General features: G+C 42.8%; 19 non-coding genes across 19 annotated transcripts; all 19 read left to right on the top strand.

Annotated features, from left to right (window-relative positions):
• Window positions 1-9,319: 9,319 nt before the first annotated feature.
• Window positions 9,320-9,393, top strand: trnai-aau (transfer RNA isoleucine (anticodon AAU)). The gene has a single exon. It is a non-coding gene; the product is annotated as a tRNA-Ile (tRNA).
• Window positions 9,394-9,885: 492 nt separating this feature from the next.
• Window positions 9,886-9,959, top strand: trnai-aau (transfer RNA isoleucine (anticodon AAU)). Its single transcript has one exon. It is a non-coding gene; the product is annotated as a tRNA-Ile (tRNA).
• Window positions 9,960-10,315: 356 nt separating this feature from the next.
• On the top strand, window positions 10,316-10,388 carry trnar-ucg (transfer RNA arginine (anticodon UCG)). The gene has a single exon. It is a non-coding gene; the product is annotated as a tRNA-Arg (tRNA).
• A 455-nt stretch (window positions 10,389-10,843) lies between these two features.
• Window positions 10,844-10,917, top strand: trnai-aau (transfer RNA isoleucine (anticodon AAU)). The gene has a single exon. It is a non-coding gene; the product is annotated as a tRNA-Ile (tRNA).
• A 492-nt stretch (window positions 10,918-11,409) lies between these two features.
• Window positions 11,410-11,483, top strand: trnai-aau (transfer RNA isoleucine (anticodon AAU)). Its single transcript has one exon. It is a non-coding gene; the product is annotated as a tRNA-Ile (tRNA).
• A 356-nt stretch (window positions 11,484-11,839) lies between these two features.
• trnar-ucg (transfer RNA arginine (anticodon UCG)) lies at window positions 11,840-11,912 on the top strand. Its single transcript has one exon. It is a non-coding gene; the product is annotated as a tRNA-Arg (tRNA).
• Window positions 11,913-12,353: 441 nt separating this feature from the next.
• Window positions 12,354-12,427, top strand: trnai-aau (transfer RNA isoleucine (anticodon AAU)). The gene has a single exon. It is a non-coding gene; the product is annotated as a tRNA-Ile (tRNA).
• Window positions 12,428-12,919: 492 nt separating this feature from the next.
• trnai-aau (transfer RNA isoleucine (anticodon AAU)) lies at window positions 12,920-12,993 on the top strand. The gene has a single exon. It is a non-coding gene; the product is annotated as a tRNA-Ile (tRNA).
• Window positions 12,994-13,349: 356 nt separating this feature from the next.
• trnar-ucg (transfer RNA arginine (anticodon UCG)) lies at window positions 13,350-13,422 on the top strand. The gene has a single exon. It is a non-coding gene; the product is annotated as a tRNA-Arg (tRNA).
• Window positions 13,423-13,877: 455 nt separating this feature from the next.
• On the top strand, window positions 13,878-13,951 carry trnai-aau (transfer RNA isoleucine (anticodon AAU)). The gene has a single exon. It is a non-coding gene; the product is annotated as a tRNA-Ile (tRNA).
• Window positions 13,952-14,443: 492 nt separating this feature from the next.
• Window positions 14,444-14,517, top strand: trnai-aau (transfer RNA isoleucine (anticodon AAU)). The gene has a single exon. It is a non-coding gene; the product is annotated as a tRNA-Ile (tRNA).
• A 356-nt stretch (window positions 14,518-14,873) lies between these two features.
• trnar-ucg (transfer RNA arginine (anticodon UCG)) lies at window positions 14,874-14,946 on the top strand. The gene has a single exon. It is a non-coding gene; the product is annotated as a tRNA-Arg (tRNA).
• A 441-nt stretch (window positions 14,947-15,387) lies between these two features.
• trnai-aau (transfer RNA isoleucine (anticodon AAU)) lies at window positions 15,388-15,461 on the top strand. Its single transcript has one exon. It is a non-coding gene; the product is annotated as a tRNA-Ile (tRNA).
• A 490-nt stretch (window positions 15,462-15,951) lies between these two features.
• Window positions 15,952-16,025, top strand: trnai-aau (transfer RNA isoleucine (anticodon AAU)). The gene has a single exon. It is a non-coding gene; the product is annotated as a tRNA-Ile (tRNA).
• A 493-nt stretch (window positions 16,026-16,518) lies between these two features.
• On the top strand, window positions 16,519-16,592 carry trnai-aau (transfer RNA isoleucine (anticodon AAU)). Its single transcript has one exon. It is a non-coding gene; the product is annotated as a tRNA-Ile (tRNA).
• A 356-nt stretch (window positions 16,593-16,948) lies between these two features.
• Window positions 16,949-17,021, top strand: trnar-ucg (transfer RNA arginine (anticodon UCG)). The gene has a single exon. It is a non-coding gene; the product is annotated as a tRNA-Arg (tRNA).
• Window positions 17,022-17,462: 441 nt separating this feature from the next.
• Window positions 17,463-17,536, top strand: trnai-aau (transfer RNA isoleucine (anticodon AAU)). Its single transcript has one exon. It is a non-coding gene; the product is annotated as a tRNA-Ile (tRNA).
• Window positions 17,537-18,030: 494 nt separating this feature from the next.
• On the top strand, window positions 18,031-18,104 carry trnai-aau (transfer RNA isoleucine (anticodon AAU)). The gene has a single exon. It is a non-coding gene; the product is annotated as a tRNA-Ile (tRNA).
• Window positions 18,105-18,460: 356 nt separating this feature from the next.
• On the top strand, window positions 18,461-18,533 carry trnar-ucg (transfer RNA arginine (anticodon UCG)). The gene has a single exon. It is a non-coding gene; the product is annotated as a tRNA-Arg (tRNA).
• The last annotated feature ends 863 nt before the right edge of the window (window positions 18,534-19,396 follow it).

Below are 19,396 nucleotides of genomic sequence, written 5' to 3'. Positions count from 1 at the left end.
AGGAAGAGGAGGACGACGAGAAGGAGGAGGAGGAAGAGGACAAGAAGGAGGAGGAGGAGGAGGAGGGCCCGACACGATCATCCTCTCCTACGTGGCCAAGAAGAACAAGAACGTGCTGCTCCTCACCACAGCTCCTCGTTACCACCATCGCTCCGGCCCCGAGCCCCGGCCTAGCCGCCGCATCAGCAACAGCAGCGGCAGCGGCAGCAACAGAAGCGGCGCGAAACCGCCCTTGGTGCTGCATTACAACCGCACCAAGGGAGGAGTGGACAACCTGGACAAGGTCGTGAGCACGTACAGCTGCAGGAGAAAGACCCGCAGGTGGCCCGTGGCCCTTTTCCACAACATGGTCGACGTGGCGGCCTACAACGCGTTCGTGCTGTGGAGGGAAATTCACCCCGACTGGATGCCGGGCAAGCTCAACAGACGACGGCTCTTCCTCGAGCGACTGGGCAAAGCGCTCGCGCGCCCCATGCTCGAAGCCAGGGCGGCTTTAGCGCGAGGACCGGGAGGAGGAGGAGGAGGAAGAGTCGCGGCCCGAGGCGCTGCCGCCGAGGCAGCCTCTAACAACGCTACGCCACGCGACTCCTCTCCGGTCAAGAGGCGAAGGTGCCGCGTGTGTCCCAGGAGCAAAGACGTCAAGACCAAGATCCTGTGCCGCGAGTGCCGAGCGCACGTGTGTACAAACTGCGCCGTCACGTACTGTCCCAACTGCGCCGCTTCTTCTTCTTCCCGCGCCGCCGCTCCCCGGACGCCACCGACGCCGTGATAACACAAGCGCCCCAACGGTGGTCCCCTAGCGACCCCCCCCACCCCACCCTATCATCATCATCCTGATCATCATCATCATCCTCATCATCATCATCATCATCATAACACAATATATGCCCCCCGGGGGGGTCCTAGCGACCCCAAACCTATCATCATCATCATCATCATCATCATCACATATGCCCCCCGGGGGGGGTCCTAGTGACCCCAAACCTATCATCATCATCATCATCATCATCACCACATATGCCCCCCCGGGGGGGTCCTAGCGACCCCAAACCTATCATCATCATCATCATCACCATCACCAGCACCATCATCATCATCATCACATATGCCCCGAGGGGGTCCTAGCGACCCCCCACCCTAATCATCATAAAACACACATATCCAAGACCCCCCATCGCCACCACCATCATCAGGATCATCATCATCATCAATACCATCCTAATAACAACACACACACACACACACACACACACACACACACACACACACACACACACACACACACCATCATCATCATCAATACCATCCTAATAACAACACACACACACACACACACACACACTTCGGGGGGTCACCACGACCCACGCCCCGAGAACAGGCGGGCGCACAAGGGTTAATAATAAATAAACTTTCCTTACTTACTTACTAGTAACTACTGATTGGTTGAAGTGACGTGACCGTGGCATTGTTACTGTGATCCTATTGGCTCAAACGATTAAAAAGAGGTGTCAATCATGCAAATTAGCCTAAAGAAACCAAAGTTACAGCCCCTCAGAGTTTAAAGGGCCAGAGGCAAATTAAACGCTCCATGCCCACGACAGAAAAGGCCCATTGCCATGTAAATGTGTGGTTAATTCTTCAAAAATATAATAAAAAAAAACAAGCATTTTCAGGCCTGTTAATAAAATGAAATCATTTCTGCTCTTTAATACCTACAAAATTCAACTGACATGGTGTCCAATGTGTGCCAAAATTCAATCAATCAATCAATCAATCAATCAATCTTTATTTATAAAGCACTTTTCATACAGAAAAAATGTAGCACAAAGTGCTTTACATAGTTAAAAGCAGCCCACCCCACCCTCCAACTCACTCCCCACACTCTCAATACACATATATCCCCCCACCCCCACCCACACACACATACACACACACGCACACTTAAAGAGTAAAAATTGGGCTGGGCTCGCATGAGCCAAGTGAGGAAACATTATAACAGAGAGCCGTCTGCACCGGGAGCCGGTCACAGACCGCAGCCTCCGGGCTGGGCACACAGCAGGAGGGAGGCCAAGGAGCCCCCCAACCAGGCTGAGAGGACCCCAGAGACCAGCAGCCACGGTCAATAACAGCCCCGATGCAGAGAGCGCCCTCCGAGGAAACACTGGAGATATGACGCAATACGATATATACAGGGTAAAATGATAAAATAAATAAGAACAGGATACAATATAAATATAAATAGAGTAAGAAGATTAAAAAATGAATAAGAATAAAATCAAAAAATATTAGGTAAATCCTAAATTAATAATAGAATAACAGGATAGAATAAATAAGCATAAAAAATAAATAAACGCTAAGTAAAAGCTAAATTAAAAAGGTGGGTCTTGAGCCTGTTCTTAAAAACATGTACGTTCTCTGCGGCCCTGAGCCCTGTTCCACAGACGAGGACCATACCACTGAAAAGCTGCCTCTCCGTGAGCATGTGTCCTGACTTTAGGGACAATCAAAAGGCCAGTACCAGAGGACCTCAGGGTCCGCGAGGGTTCGTATGGTAAAAGCAGATCTGAGAGATAAGAAGGCCCAAGACCATTAAGACATTTAAAAACCAATAAAAGAACTTTAAAATCGATCCTGAAACACACGGGGAGCCAGTGCAGCGATTCTAAAACCGGTGTAATGTGGGCCCGCCCTCTGGTCTTCGTCAGCACACGAGCTGCCGAGTTTTGCAAGAGTTGTAAAGTTGAAATATTCTTCTTAGGAAGACCAGAGAGCAGGGCATTACAGTAATCAATGCGACTGGTAATAAAAGCATGCATCAGCATCTCCGTGTTGGCCCGAGAGAGAATAGGGCGGGCTCTGGCTATATTTTTTAGATGATAGAATCCAATTTTGGTTACATGTTTAACATGTGGGATAAAACCAAGCTCAGAGTCAAAAATAACACCCAGGTTTTTCACTTGTAGCGAAGGACATAGTGAAAATGCCTCTAATTTAGACTAGAGTTTCTCTCTCTGAGCCTCAGGACCGACAATTAAAACTTCAGTTTTGTCCTGGTTAAGCTGTAAAAAGTTTTCTGTCATCCAAGATCGTATATCCAAGATACAGTTAAAAAGGGCATCCATTGGTCTGGTGTCATCAGGAGACACGGAGATGTACAGCTGCGTGTCATCAGCGTAACTGTGGAAGTTCACTCCATGCCTCCTGATGACACTGCCGAGAGGCAACATATACAAATTAAAAAGTACAGGGCCTAGAACCGACCCTTGAGGCACACCATATGTCATTTCATGGATCTTAGAGGAGCATGTATCCATACTCACCATAAAAGATCTGTCAGAGAGATAGGAAGTGAACCAGTTGTGTACAGCACCAGAGAGGCCCACCATGTGTTTTAGTCTGTTTAAAAGAATAGCGTGGTCTACTGTATCAAAGGCTGCGCTTAGATCCAGTAGCACCAGGACTGAGAGCTTTTGGGCGTCCCAGTTACATCTAAGATCATTTAAAACCTTTAGGAGAGCCGTCTCTGTGCTGTGGTTCACCCTAAATCCAGACTGGAATATCTCCAGGATCTGTCTATCATTGAGAAAATCAGTAATCTGAGTAAAAAAATTTTTTTCTAAGACTTTACTTAAAATGGTAAGTTGGATACAGGTCTGTAGTTATTAAAATCATTACAATCCAAATTGCTCTTCTTGAGAAGGGGCCTCACCACCGCCGTTTTAAAGGCAGCAGGGAAGACACCCAACTGAAGAGAGCAATTCATCATGTATAAAAGCTCAGCCTCAAAAAATCCATAAAGTGTTTTAAAGAGTGAAGAGGGGATTGGATCTAAAAGACATGTGGTGGACATTGGACATTTTTGTACGACGTCTGGATATTTATGTATTGACAGTGCTGTAATTTTTCACATTTTCACTTTAGAAACATAAATCTTTGCACATATGATCTTTATATGTTGGTTACTGAATTTCTGAAATGAAATACGACATGAGGCATATTTTTAAAACGGTTATATGGTAAAAAAAAAAAAAAAAAAAAGGCAAGGATAAAATCTACTTAATTTTTCTGTGTTCCAGTCTCAGTAACTTTGACACAGTAAAATCAATATTTACACCTCTGATGAAATTTCACAAGTGTTAGCTTTATTTTGATACCAAGATTGTATACACAGAGTTTGTAATTTCAGAGAAATACTCAATTAATTGTGGGCATTTCATTTTCAAGCAGGAAGCTCAGAAACCCCTTGGGGCCCATGTGGTTAAAAGGTTACTGACTTTGGAAAGAGTTGTGCAAAAATGAAATATAAAGGATGGTTTTACTTTACAAAAGTGATGAAATTGAGAAAATGACAAAAATATTTGAAACTATATATGTATTAGAAAACAGACACAACAAAGAGATGAGGGCTCTCTTTGTTGACCCATTTGGTGGAACAGAAGATCAAATATTAAAGTGCAAGGATGTTATAAGGTGAGTGCAATCACTTGAAAGAGAAATGACTGCTGTCTGGTTAACATTGATTTGAACATGTGAATTACATGAGGAATATCAATCCAGGGAAGTTCCATAACTATAGTATTTGTTTTTGTACAGAGCTCTGGTTAGGAGGAAACATCCAGCCGCTGGAAAATCCACAGCTAAGACTTGCACACAGAAATCTGCTCCAACTGCACATTTAAACTTGTTTAGTGGCTTCATTTAACAACCTGACTTTAACTGGATGATTCTGACAACATAAAAGTTTTCTCTTTCTGCACGCTTTTGTTGTGAGGCGACAATGCTGAAGTCACATCTGAGTAATAAAATGCGGGGAGAATGATAACGATACAGCAAGATTCTCCAGATCATTAACTCTCACAGTAAGCCGGATCTTTGAAGTGAACGACGCGATCCGGCTCCTTATTGGGAACAGTGTTTTTTTTTCTTTCTTTCTCTCACCCTCTCTCTCGCCCTTTTTTCTGCTTCACTCCGCACTCAAGCCTTGTGCTTGCGCTGGGAAGAGGGGGGAGGGGTGGTAGTTTCACTCAGTAGCACAGGAACAGAGCCAGAGGGAGAGAGAGAGAGAAAGAGAGCCAGGGACAACACGTCACATTAGAAAGGTATAGTAATCATCCACAACTATTTTCAGTTGCAGATAGGGTTGCCAACCGTCCCTTAAAAAACGGAATCGTCCCGTATTTCGAAACAAAAGTACACGTCCCGTATTGAGCTAATAAGGGATGCACTTTGTCCCGTAATACAGTGAGAATCAAAAGTAGTCTATAAATGTTAATGGAATTAACGCTTTGTCTGAAAACATAATTCCCAGCCCCTCTCCTGCTTTGTGACCAATGAGCTGACAGCACACTTATGACAATTCGAGTATGACAATTCAGATTACCGCTCATCTCATTGGTCGAGGAAAGGTCGCACTGCAAGCAAGACGCAAGTAGGCAAACTTCTTCATGGTACTCGTGCACGGGAGAGAACCAGACAAACGCCGTTCCTTCGCTTGACCCCAGTAGCTCTCATCCGTTCTCCCGTATCACTGTCCTTTTATTGAGGTTACATGAATATGCATAAGTTCATTAACATATGACGTCTACATACACAAAGAGTACCTTGCCTGTGTGTGTGTGTGTGTGTGTGTGTGTGTGTGTGTGTGTGTGTGTGTGTGTGTGTGTGTGTGTGGACTGCTGATCAAAGGGTCAAACATCCTTGGTCAGGAAGAGGGTAGCCTCCCCCTCACCCTAGATGGTTCATCCTAGATAACACGGTGAGGAAGTCCTGCAGTTCATCTAAACAAAGAGCACTTAGACTAGAACAGACGCAACTACGTTAATCCTACCATAAAACAATAAGACACGGTATGACCTCTCATGCTCCCAAAGTGCTGTCTAATACACACAAAGTTTGCAGACTATCAAGGATCAAAACCTCTACCAATCTACAACTAATTACAAAACTCTAAGCATATATAAGTAAATATTTCTAAGCATAAATGACAATCAACAATACAAATCTAACAAAAGTAAAAATTAATACAAGCTCAATTTATCTATTCTGTTGGTTATGATTAACAGAGCAAACAGTGGATCATGACAGATACATTTTTCTGTTTCAGTAATTCTTGTTTACCTGCTGTTGTCATACACTTTCTTATGAAAAAGAGTCAATATACTTTGTTTTTTTAAAACTAAGAAAAAAGGGGGTTGTGTTTGTACAATATCTAAATGTATGTGTTTTTTCTAAATTGTGCTAAATTTGCCCACTGAAATTTGCCCATTTTGTACTGAAATCCAGCGACTGAATACCTTCTGTAACATCGCCACTTTGAATAAAATTATGTTTGTTTTTAGGCAGCAGTTCATTTTTTGGTAATTCATAAATGTGTGTAAATATGATGTTAAGACGACTGTGTATTTATCTTTCAATTTTCTGAGTGATTGACAGACTGATTTATGATATGTTAACATGATAAATTTTGTCAGTCTAATCCCATCAGGATAACAAATATTTACTTCCTGTTGTAGAAAATCCATTAGTTTGTGAAGCAGTGTTTTGAATCAGATACTTACATATTTAATATTTATCTGAACTCCAGATATCAAATGTCATCTGTTCATCAAACTATTTGATTCCAGCCACACTAGAATTTCACATGTCAAATCACAAAAAAGTGATCTATAATATAATAAATATATAAGTTTATGGTAAAAAGAAGAGAGACTTACAGGTTGTTCAAACAGAGCAGAAGCTGAAGAATCTCTACTATACACCCAAGGTTTGTCACTGTGTTCTTGTCTCAACTTGTGTTGTCTGGCTCCAAATGTTCATCAGCTTTGCTTGTTTTTCTTGTTTGTATTTTTTTTCTCCACCCATTTGATTAAGGGTGCATTGGGAATATAAAATACCATAAAGGCACAAATAAGTCACATAAAAAACAAACAAACAAAAAACAGCACAGAGTGATAAAAAAGTTTACATTTATTTTTTATATCTCTCTTTGAATGTGTTGGTGTGAGATTCTATCCAGAAAGAAGAAAACAGGAAACTGAGAATAATACACAAATTATTTCATTTAAAAATAGTTTTAAATATTCTTGTTACTGCAGTCAGTAGGTTTTAATTTGTTTAGAATAAATTCATAATTATTCTATAGATGTCACATTGACTCCAGAAAAAAATAAAATAATATAAATATATATATATATATATAATATAAAAACATAATATAAAAATAAAATTAAATAATAAATAAGAAATAAATGCTTCAAAGTGTTAAAAGGGCACGAAAGAGAATATGTGAGCACAAAGGCATGACCATGGCAGTCAAGAAAAAAAAGGTTAACCGTTGTATTTCAAACCAACCCATTCTTTCTACATCTCAACCCCATTAAATGATCTTGCTGTTTGCTCTCATTTACATGTCGTCTCAGGCCTAAATGTTTGCTTATTCCAGTATCATTTCATAGATGTTTTCTAATCTAATCGAGGATGTATTCCCTGCTAGTAAAATTAATAATGTAGTTAACAAGTAGAAAAAAAAATATGTGAATGCCCTGTGTGAGAAAACAATTTGGTTTATTCTGCTGATACCCCTCCATTATCCAAGTGTGTGCTTTTTTAATGACTTAAAAGTATAAAACCTCAATTTCAATTCCATGAATACAAACTTTGTGTCGTGGATTATGAATCTATAGATTAAAGGTCATGATTACTTCACAGCCTGGCTTGAGACAGAGTTGTGAGACTGTCAGTCTACATTGTCTCTGCAGAAAATGACCCTATGAAACAAACTACAGCTGATTATTTTACACACACCAGACTGGATTTATTTAACCTCCCAGCTTCAGGACACATTTGATCATTTTAAACCAAAATATCAATCATCATATGTTAAAAATGGCATTAAAATCAGCTGACTACACTTCCTGCAGGTGAAGAAATAAAGTAGAATTTTATTACAGCTATAAATTTTGTGAACAGCAATGTTAACATTACTTTTATTTTTGTTACACAGAACTATAAAAACAAGAACTTGTGAGCTGCAGCCACATAAGTCTAATTTCCCCCTGTGGAAACCTGCAGATAATGTGCACTCCATGTCAGTGTTTTTTATCATGGTTTGCAATCCATACCGGGTGCTCTGCCATGGTGATGTGTCCTCATGTTCCACACACACTTTAGTATGCAGTGTGTGTTTCCTCTTTGCCTTTGAACATTAATATATTATTAAAGAATATTTCTTTAGTGGGAAGAAGGAACAAAAGACAGGGAAACAGTGCAGCTGCTCAACATCTGGAAGCCCCCCCCCCCTACACAACCAGAACTTTGTTTTTGTTGTTTGTGCAACAAGGATTTCTGCTTCTTTGAGGAGCACAATGCAGCTGGAATTTAGGAGTTACCCTCCTGAGCTGAAAATTTACATTTACATTTGCAATGATTGATTACACAGCAGTGGGGAGTAGATGTCATCACAGTAGATGTCTTTCTGAATGTGCTGTAACTAAGTTTAAGAATATAATGCACCCACTGTTATCATCTTCAATGCCCTGTACCAACATAGAGCAGAGCAGCTATCTAAACGCTACCCCAACAGAGGTCGATTATCTTGTTAATAATTTTACCTCCTCACTACGTACGACTCTGGATACTGTAGCTCCTGTGAAAACTAAGGCCTCAAATCAGAAGTACCTGACTCCGTGGTATAATTCTGAAACACGTACCCTAAAGCAGATGACTCGTAAGCTGGAGAGGAAAATTTAGAGGATCATCATTTAGCCTGGAGAAATAGTTTGCTGCTTTATAAGAAAGCCCTCCGCAAAGCCAGAACATCTTACTATTCATCACTGATTGAAGAAAATAAGAACAACCCCAGGTTTCTCTTCAGCACTGTAGCGAGGCTGACAAAAAGTCAGAGCTCTTTTGAGCCAACCATCCCTTTAACGTTAACTAGTAATGACTTCATGAACTTCTTCACAAATAAAATTTTTATCATTAGAGAAAAAATTACCAATAATCATCCCACAGATGCAATATTATCTACAGTTACTCTTAGTACCATTGATGTTAAGTTAGACTCTTTTTCTCTAATTGATCTTTCTGAGTTAACTTCAATAATTACTTCCTCACTTCACTGTTAATTCCTCCATCAACGGTTAGCTGAGCTGGTCAGAGCGTGGTGCTAATAATGCCAAAGTCATGGGTTCAAGTTTTTTTTCCACTATGTTGAAGTAATTTCTTGTAAACACACATTTCTCTTGTGTTCTTAACAGTTCTTCCACCCTCTTTTTTGGTATATTAGTCAACAAAAGGATCAGTTTGCACACAAGTTGTAGGCCGGTTAGCTCAGCTGGTCAGAGCGTGGTGCTAATAACGCCAAGGTCATGGGTTCAATCCCCATACTGGCCATTCCAGCAGCCATCCAAGGTGCTGTCTGGTGATAGATTGTGGATTTTATTTGGTGGGATCCAAGAAAAAACCTCTGCCAACTTCCAGGTGAGTGATGTACGCAACTACAAATGACAGCAAACCACAAAATTCACTGACACATGACACGCTAATGAATACATTACATGCTTAGCTACAATCTCCAAATCACTTTTCCAGCTACTTTCTGGATAAATCACTCATTTCCAAAGTCTGACACAGCATACTGCATCAAAAACTGCTGCTTTATATCCTCACCTATCGACCCTAACAGTAGAAGACGCACACCATGTATTGTTTTGTGGCAAATTTCGTCTTAAAGCATTTTTTGTAAGTCAACAGAAGAGTTTTTTTTCCCACTATGTTGAAGTAATTTCTTGTAAACACACATTTCTCTTGTGTTCTTAACAGTTCTTCCACCCTCTTTTTTGGTATATTAGACAAAAAAAGGTGTCGGTTTAGGCACAAGTTGTGGGCCGGTTAGCTCAGCTGGTCAGAGCGTGGTGCTAATAACGCCAAAGTCATGGGTTCAATCCCCATACTGGCCATTCCAGTATGGAAGGTGCTGTCTCATGGTAGACTGTGGTTTTGTTTGGTGGGATCCAAGAAAAAAACTTCTGCCAACTTCCAGGTGACAGATCGGGCCACGTAAGCTTTATGACGTCCATTGGCAGTTGATACTCTGGCTTAGTGGGTGGATCCACTGTGCATGTGGCAAGTAGGACTACGTTTTTAAGAGCTTGATACATGGGAGAAATTCTGTGGCATGCACTTATTTCAAGCAACAATCAATTATTTCAAGCAAGAATCAAGCAATATCCACCAGCCACGTGACCAACCCAACACCAGCAGTTGGCTCAAGCAGACTCCAACGAACGTTCGTGAAAAGTGGGAGCTTCTGCCAGACCACGTGGCCTAACGGACAAGGCGTCTGACTTCGGATCAGAAGATTGCGGGTTCGAGTCCCTTCGTGGTTGGTTGTGAGTCCTTGAGGAGCAGGCATGCGTTCGCAGCATGCCAACCTCGGCTCCTTTGTGTCATCCAAAATTGCTACGCTGTTGTCAACTTCATGTCCTTCAACAGAGACTCTACGAGGCTCGAATGGCCAGGTTGGGGACTGAAGCCATGAACTTGGCCTTATCAGTGCCAGGCTCCAGTAGTCTTGGCTTAGAAGCAACCATAGAAAGTCAATAACATGCCATGACCTCAAGCGACATGGGTGAAAAATTTACCACTTGGAAGCAGGCTGTTGGTGGAACTCCACCTGCATAGGTGGCTTCTGATCAGTAGGAGCTTCCAAGAGTTGGCTTTCATTGGTACAGCTTGAAGTAATTTCTTGTAAACACACATTTCTCTTGTGTTCTTAACAGATCTTCCACCCTCTTTTTTGGTATATTAGTCAACAAAAGGATCAGTTTGCACACAAGTTGTAGGCCGGTTAGCTCAGCTGGTCAGAGCGTGGTGCTAATAACGCCAAGGTCATGGGTTCAATCCCCATACTGGCCATTCCAGCAGCCATCCAAGGTGCTGTCTGGTGATAGATTGTGGATTTTATTTGGTGGGATCCAAGAAAAAACCTCTGCCAACTTCCAGGTGAGTGATGTACGCAACTACAAATGACAGCAAACCACAAAATTCACTGACACATGACACGCTAATGAATACATTACATGCTTAGCTACAATCTCCAAATCACTTTTCCAGCTACTTTCTGGATAAATCACTCATTTCCAAAGTCTGACACAGCATACTGCATCAAAAACTGCTGCTTTATATCCTCACCTATCGACCCTAACAGTAGAAGACGCACACCATGTATTGTTTTGTGGCAAATTTCTTCTTAAAGCATTTTTTGTAAGTCAACAGAAGAGTTTTTTTTCCCACTATGTTGAAGTAATTTCTTGTAAACACACATTTCTCTTGTGTTCTTAACAGTTCTTCCACCCTCTTTTTTGGTATATTAGACAAAAAAAGGTGTCGGTTTAGGCACAAGTTGTGGGCCGGTTAGCTCAGCTGGTCAGAGCGTGGTGCTAATAACGCCAAAGTCATGGGTTCCATCACCATACTGGCCATTCCAGTATGGAAGGTGCTGTCTCATGGTAGACTGTGGTTTTGTTTGGTGGGATCCAAGAAAAAAACTTCTGCCAACTTCCAGGTGACAGATCGGGCCACGTAAGCTTTATGACGTCCATTGGCAGTTGATACTCTGGCTTAGTGGGTGGATCCACTGTGCATGTGGCAGGTAGGACTACGTTTTTAAGAGCTTGATACATGGGAGAAATTCTGTGGCATGCACTTATTTCAAGCAACAATCAATTATTTCAAGCAAGAATCAAGCAATATCCACCAGCCACGTGACCAACCCAACACCAGCAGTTGGCTCAAGCAGACTCCAACGAACGTTCGTGAAAAGTGGGAGCTTCTGCCAGACCACGTGGCCTAACGGACAAGGCGTCTGACTTCGGATCAGAAGATTGAGGGTTCGAGTCCCTTCGTGGTTGGTTGTGAGTCCTTGAGGAGCAGGCATGCGTTCGCAGCATGCCAACCTCGGCTCCTTTGTGTCATCCAAAATTGCTACGCTGTTGTCAACTTCATGTCCTTCAACAGAGATTCTACGAGGCTCGAATGGCCAGGTTGGGGACTGAAGCCATGAACTTGGCCTTATCAGTGCCAGGCTCCAGTAGTCTTGGCTTAGAAGCAACCATAGAAAGTCAATAACATGCCATGACCTCAAGCGACACGGGTGAAAAAATCACGACTTGGAAGCAGGCTGTTGGTGGAACTCCACCTGCATAGGTGGCTTCTGATCAGTAGGCGCTTTCATTGGTACAGCTTGAAGTAATTTCTTGTAAACACACATTTCTCTTGTGTTCTTAACAGTTCTTCCACCCTCTTTTTTGGTATATTAGTCAACAAAAGGATCAGTTTGCACACAAGTTGTAGGCCGGTTAGCTCAGCTGGTCAGAGCGTGGTGCTAATAACGCCAAGGTCATGGGTTCAATCCCCATACTGGCCATTCCAGCAGCCATCCAAGGTGCTGTCTGGTGATAGATTGTGGATTTTATTTGGTGGGATCCAAGAAAAAACCTCTGCCAACTTCCAGGTGAGTGATGTACGCAACTACAAATGACAGCAAACCACAAAATTCACTGACACATGACACGCTAATGAATACATTACATGCTTAGCTACAATCTCCAAATCACTTTTCCAGCTACTTTCTGGATAAATCACTCATTTCCAAAGTCTGACACAGCATACTGCATCAAAAACTGCTGCTTTATATCCTCACCTATCGACCCTAACAGTAGAAGACGCACACCATGTATTGTTTTGTGGCAAATTTCGTCTTAAAGCATTTTTTGTAAGTCAACAGAAGAGTTTTTTTTCCCACTATGTTGAAGTAATTTCTTGTAAACACACATTTCTCTTGTGTTCTTAACAGTTCTTCCACCCTCTTTTTTGGTATATTAGACAAAAAAAGGTGTCGGTTTAGGCACAAGTTGTGGGCCGGTTAGCTCAGCTGGTCAGAGCGTGGTGCTAATAACGCCAAAGTCATGGGTTCAATCCCCATACTGGCCATTCCAGTATGGAAGGTGCTGTCTCATGGTAGACTGTGGTTTTGTTTGGTGGGATCCAAGAAAAAAACTTCTGCCAACTTCCAGGTGACAGATCGGGCCACGTAAGCTTTATGACGTCCATTGGCAGTTGATACTCTGGCTTAGTGGGTGGATCCACTGTGCATGTGGCAAGTAGGACTACGTTTTTAAGAGCTTGATACATGGGAGAAATTCTGTGGCATGCACTTATTTCAAGCAACAATCAATTATTTCAAGCAAGAATCAAGCAATATCCACCAGCCACGTGACCAACCCAACACCAGCAGTTGGCTCAAGCAGACTCCAACGAACGTTCGTGAAAAGTGGGAGCTTCTGCCAGACCACGTGGCCTAACGGACAAGGCGTCTGACTTCGGATCAGAAGATTGCGGGTTCGAGTCCCTTCGTGGTTGGTTGTGAGTCCTTGAGGAGCAGGCATGCGTTCGCAGCATGCCAACCTCGGCTCCTTTGTGTCATCCAAAATTGCTACGCTGTTGTCAACTTCATGTCCTTCAACAGAGACTCTACGAGGCTCGAATGGCCAGGTTGGGGACTGAAGCCATGAACTTGGCCTTATCAGTGCCAGGCTCCAGTAGTCTTGGCTTAGAAGCAACCATAGAAAGTCAATAACATGCCATGACCTCAAGCGACATGGGTGAAAAATTTACCACTTGGAAGCAGGCTGTTGGTGGAACTCCACCTGCATAGGTGGCTTCTGATCAGTAGGAGCTTCCAAGAGTTGGCTTTCATTGGTACAGCTTGAAGTAATTTCTTGTAAACACACATTTCTCTTGTGTTCTTAACAGATCTTCCACCCTCTTTTTTGGTATATTAGTCAACAAAAGGATCAGTTTGCACACAAGTTGTAGGCCGGTTAGCTCAGCTGGTCAGAGCGTGGTGCTAATAACGCCAAGGTCATGGGTTCAATCCCCATACTGGCCATTCCAGCAGCCATCCAAGGTGCTGTCTGGTGATAGATTGTGGATTTTATTTGGTGGGATCCAAGAAAAAACCTCTGCCAACTTCCAGGTGAGTGATGTACGCAACTACAAATGACAGCAAACCACAAAATTCACTGACACATGACACGCTAATGAATACATTACATGCTTAGCTACAATCTCCAAATCACTTTTCCAGCTACTTTCTGGATAAATCACTCATTTCCAAAGTCTGACACAGCATACTGCATCAAAAACTGCTGCTTTATATCCTCACCTATCGACCCTAACAGTAGAAGACGCACACCATGTATTGTTTTGTGGCAAATTTCTTCTTAAAGCATTTTTTGTAAGTCAACAGAAGAGTTTTTTTTCCCACTATGTTGAAGTAATTTCTTGTAAACACACATTTCTCTTGTGTTCTTAACAGTTCTTCCACCCTCTTTTTTGGTATATTAGACAAAAAAAGGTGTCGGTTTAGGCACAAGTTGTGGGCCGGTTAGCTCAGCTGGTCAGAGCGTGGTGCTAATAACGCCAAAGTCATGGGTTCCATCACCATACTGGCCATTCCAGTATGGAAGGTGCTGTCTCATGGTAGACTGTGGTTTTGTTTGGTGGGATCCAAGAAAAAAACTTCTGCCAACTTCCAGGTGACAGATCGGGCCACGTAAGCTTTATGACGTCCATTGGCAGTTGATACTCTGGCTTAGTGGGTGGATCCACTGTGCATGTGGCAGGTAGGACTACGTTTTTAAGAGCTTGATACATGGGAGAAATTCTGTGGCATGCACTTATTTCAAGCAACAATCAATTATTTCAAGCAAGAATCAAGCAATATCCACCAGCCACGTGACCAACCCAACACCAGCAGTTGGCTCAAGCAGACTCCAACGAACGTTCGTGAAAAGTGGGAGCTTCTGCCAGACCACGTGGCCTAACGGACAAGGCGTCTGACTTCGGATCAGAAGATTGAGGGTTCGAGTCCCTTCGTGGTTGGTTGTGAGTCCTTGAGGAGCAGGCATGCGTTCGCAGCATGCCAACCTCGGCTCCTTTGTGTCATCCAAAATTGCTACGCTGTTGTCAACTTCATGTCCTTCAACAGAGATTCTACGAGGCTCGAATGGCCAGGTTGGGGACTGAAGCCATGAACTTGGCCTTATCAGTGCCAGGCTCCAGTAGTCTTGGCTTAGAAGCAACCATAGAAAGTCAATAACATGCCATGACCTCAAGCGACACGGGTGAAAAAATCACGACTTGGAAGCAGGCTGTTGGTGGAACTCCACCTGCATAGGTGGCTTCTGATCAGTAGGCGCTTTCATTGGTACAGCTTGAAGTAATTTCTTGTAAACACACATTTCTCTTGTGTTCTTAACAGTTCTTCCACCCTCTTTTTTGGTATATTAGTCAACAAAAGGATCAGTTTGCACACAAGTTGTAGGCCGGTTAGCTCAGCTGGTCAGAGCGTGGTGCTAATAACGCCAAGGTCATGGGTTCAATCCCCATACTGGCCATTCCAGCAGCCATCCAAGGTGCTGTCTGGTGATAGATTGTGGATTTTATTTGGTGGGATCCAAGAAAAAACCTCTGCCAACTTCCAGGTGAGTGATGTACGCAACTACAAATGACAGCAAACCACAAAATTCACTGACACATGACACGCTAATGAATACATTACATGCTTAGCTACAATCTCCAAATCACTTTTCCAGCTACTTTCTGGATAAATCACTCATTTCCAAAGTCTGACACAGCATACTGCATCAAAAACTGCTGCTTTATATCCTCACCTATCGACCCTAACAGTAGAAGACGCACACCATGTATTGTTTTGTGGCAAATTTCTTCTTAAAGCATTTTTTGTAAGTCAACAGAAGAGTTTTTTTCCCACTATGTTGAAGTAATTTCTTGTAAACACACATTTCTCTTGTGTTCTTAACAGTTCTTCCACCCTCTTTTTTGGTATATTAGTCAACAAAAGGATCAGTTTGCACACAAGTTGTAGGCCGGTTAGCTCAGCTGGTCAGAGCGTGGTGCTAATAACGCCAAGGTCATGGGTTCAATCCCCATACTGGCCATTCCAGCAGCCATCCAAGGTGCTGTCTGGTGATGGATTGTGGATTTTATTTGGTGGGATCCAAGAAAAAACCTCTGCCAACTTCCAGGTGAGTGATGTACGCAACTACAAATGACAGCAAACCACAAAATTCACTGACACATGACACGCTAATGAATACATTACATGCTTAGCTACAATCTCCAAATCACTTTTCCAGCTACTTTCTGGATAAATCACTCATTTCCAAAGTCTGACACAGCATACTGCATCAAAAACTGCTGCTTTATATCCTCACCTATCGACCCTAACAGTAGAAGACACACACCATGTATTGTTTTGTGGCAAATTTCTTCTTAAAGCATTTTTTGTAAGTCAACAGAAGAGTTTTTTTTCCCACTATGTTGAAGTAATTTCTTGTAAACACACATTTCTCTTGTGTTCTTAACAGTTCTTCCACCCTCTTTTTTGGTATATTAGACAAAAAAAAGGTGTCGGTTTTGGCACAAGTTGTGGGCCGGTTAGCTCAGCTGGTCAGAGCGTGGTGCTAATAACGCCAAAGTCATGGGTTCAATCCCCATACTGGCCATTCCAGTATGGAAGGTGCTGTCTCATGGTAGACTGTGTTTTTGTTTGGTGGGATCCAAGAAAAAAACTTCTGCCAACTTCCAGGTGACAGATCGGGCCACGTAAGCTTTATGACGTCCATTGGCAGTTGATACTCTGGCTTAGTGGGTGGATCCACTGTGCATGTGGCAGGTAGGACTACGTTTTTAAGAGCTTGATACATGGGAGAAATTCTGTGGCATGCACTTATTTCAAGCAACAATCAATTATTTCAAGCAAGAATCAAGCAATATCCACCAGCCACGTGACCAACCCAACACCAGCAGTTGGCTCAAGCAGACTCCAACGAACGTTCGTGAAAAGTGGGAGCTTCTGCCAGACCACGTGGCCTAACGGACAAGGCGTCTGACTTCGGATCAGAAGATTGAGGGTTTGAGTCCCTTCGTGGTTGGTTGTGAGTCCTTGAGGAGCAGGCATGCGTTCGCAGCATGCCAACCTCGGCTCCTTTGTGTCATCCAAAATTGCTACGCTGTTGTCAACTTCATGTCCTTCAACAGAGACTCTACAAGGCTTGAATGGCCAGGTTGGGGACTGAAGCCATGAACTTGGCCTTATCAGTGCCAGGCTCCAGTAGTCTTGGCTTAGAAGCAACCATAGAAAGTCAATAACATGCCATGACCTCAAGCAACATGGGTGAAAAAATCACGACTTGGAAGCAGGCTGTTGGTGGAACTCCACCTGCATAGGTGGCTTCTGATCAGTAGGAGCTTTCATTGGTACAGCCTGAAGTAATTTCTTGTAAACACACATTTCTCTTGTGTTCTTAACAGTTCTTCCACCCTCTTTTTTGGTATATTAGTCAACAAAAGGATCAGTTTGCACACAAGTTGTAGGCCGGTTAGCTCAGCTGGTCAGAGCGTGGTGCTAATAACGCCAAGGTCATGGGTTCAATCCCCATACTGGCCATTCCAGCAGCCATCCAAGGTGCTGTCTGGTGATAGATTGTGGATTTTATTTGGTGGGATCCAAGAAAAAACCTCTGCCAACTTCCAGGTGAGTGATGTACGCAACTACAAATGACAGCAAACCACAAAATTCACTGACACATGACACGCTAATGAATACATTACATGCTTAGCTACAATCTCCAAATCACTTTTCCAGCTACTTTCTGGATAAATCACTCATTTCCAAAGTCTGACACAGCATACTGCATCAAAAACTGCTGCTTTATATCCTCACCTATCGACCCTAACAGTAGAAGACGCACACCATGTATTGTTTTGTGGCAAATTTCGTCTTAAAGCATTTTTTGTAAGTCAACAGAAGAGGTTTTTTTTCCCACTATGTTGAAGTAATTTCTTGTAAACACACATTTCTCTTGTGTTCTTAACAGTTCTTCCACCCTCTTTTTTGGTATATTAGACAAAAAAAAGGTGTCGGTTTTGGCACAAGTTGTGGGCCGGTTAGCTCAGCTGGTCAGAGCGTGGTGCTAATAACGCCAAAGTCATGGGTTCAATCCCCATACTGGCCATTCCAGTATGGAAGGTGCTGTCTCATGGTAGACTGTGTTTTTGTTTGGTGGGATCCAAGAAAAAAACTTCTGCCAACTTCCAGGTGACAGATCGGGCCACGTAAGCTTTATGACGTCCATTGGCAGTTGATACTCTGGCTTAGTGGGTGGATCCACTGTGCATGTGGCAGGTAGGACTACGTTTTTAAGAGCGTGATACATGGGAGAAATTCTGTGGCATGCACTTATTTCAAGCAACAATCAATTATTTCAAGCAACAATCAAGCAATATCCACCAGCCACGTGACCAACCCAACACCAGCAGTTGGCTCAAGCAGACTCCAACGAACGTTCGTGAAAAGTGGGAGCTTCTGCCAGACCACGTGGCCTAACGGACAAGGCGTCTGACTTCGGATCAGAAGATTGAGGGTTCGAGTCCCCTCGTGGTTGGTTGTGAGTTCTTGAGGAGCAGGCATGCGTTGCTAAGTGCTGCTGGATGTTTGCTGGAAGCTGAGACCTGCTGTTATTTGACAGCTACTGGAAGTTGCAGGTGACTGCTTGAAGCAGAGTGCTGCTAGCAGCTGAGAACTGCTGCAGGGTGAGATTTGCCGGAGGTTTAAAGCTGCTTGAAGCACCTTGAGGCTGGAAGCTGCTTGAGTCACTTGAGTTTAAATTATACTACTCTTCATATTCAGTATGTTTGAAACCTTTCATCGGTCTGGTTAGTGCTTTTATTCCGTTGTTGCCAGAGGCGGAGCCAGACATTTGAAACACCCGGGGCTTAGCCCAAAAGGGTAGTATGCATGTGGGATTTTTTTTTTTTTTTTTTTGGGGGGGGGGTAGAAATTACTGAAAGATTAATTGGCTCTGTTTTGAGTTTTGTTCAAAAAACAATGACTTCATATAGGGAAAAATATATATCACATGTGCAGGACACCTTAAACTAGTTTTTTAATTAGGCAGCAAGGCAGAACAAAATCGGGGCTGCATCAAGACATGAGGACTAAACCCCAATTCAACCAGACCCAGAACTGATCCGGAATTAAAACAGGACTACAACAGTTCAAAATCAGGACTACTGAGGGCTTAACCAAGACAGAACCAGAATCAGAACTAGATGATAGTAGCACTAAAAGTCATCATAGACCTGCAGTACATTTATTGTTTAATTCTACCAAAGTACAATATTTAGATTGAGAAAAGTTTATATAATTATTGAGCCTTGTTGTGCAAACAAGCCTGCAGAACTTAATAAATATAGAATTTGAAAAATAACAAACCTAAAAAGAAACACTAGGTACGAGATACATGAG

The sequence above is a fragment of the Mchenga conophoros genome, linkage group LG3 (assembly GCF_057382185.1).
Source record: "Mchenga conophoros isolate Kocher_MC1m ecotype Shallow Benthic linkage group LG3, M_conophoros_male_GT1.1, whole genome shotgun sequence".
Taxonomy (NCBI): domain Eukaryota; kingdom Metazoa; phylum Chordata; class Actinopteri; order Cichliformes; family Cichlidae; genus Mchenga; species Mchenga conophoros.
This window is presented reverse-complemented; position numbering and strand designations above follow the sequence as displayed.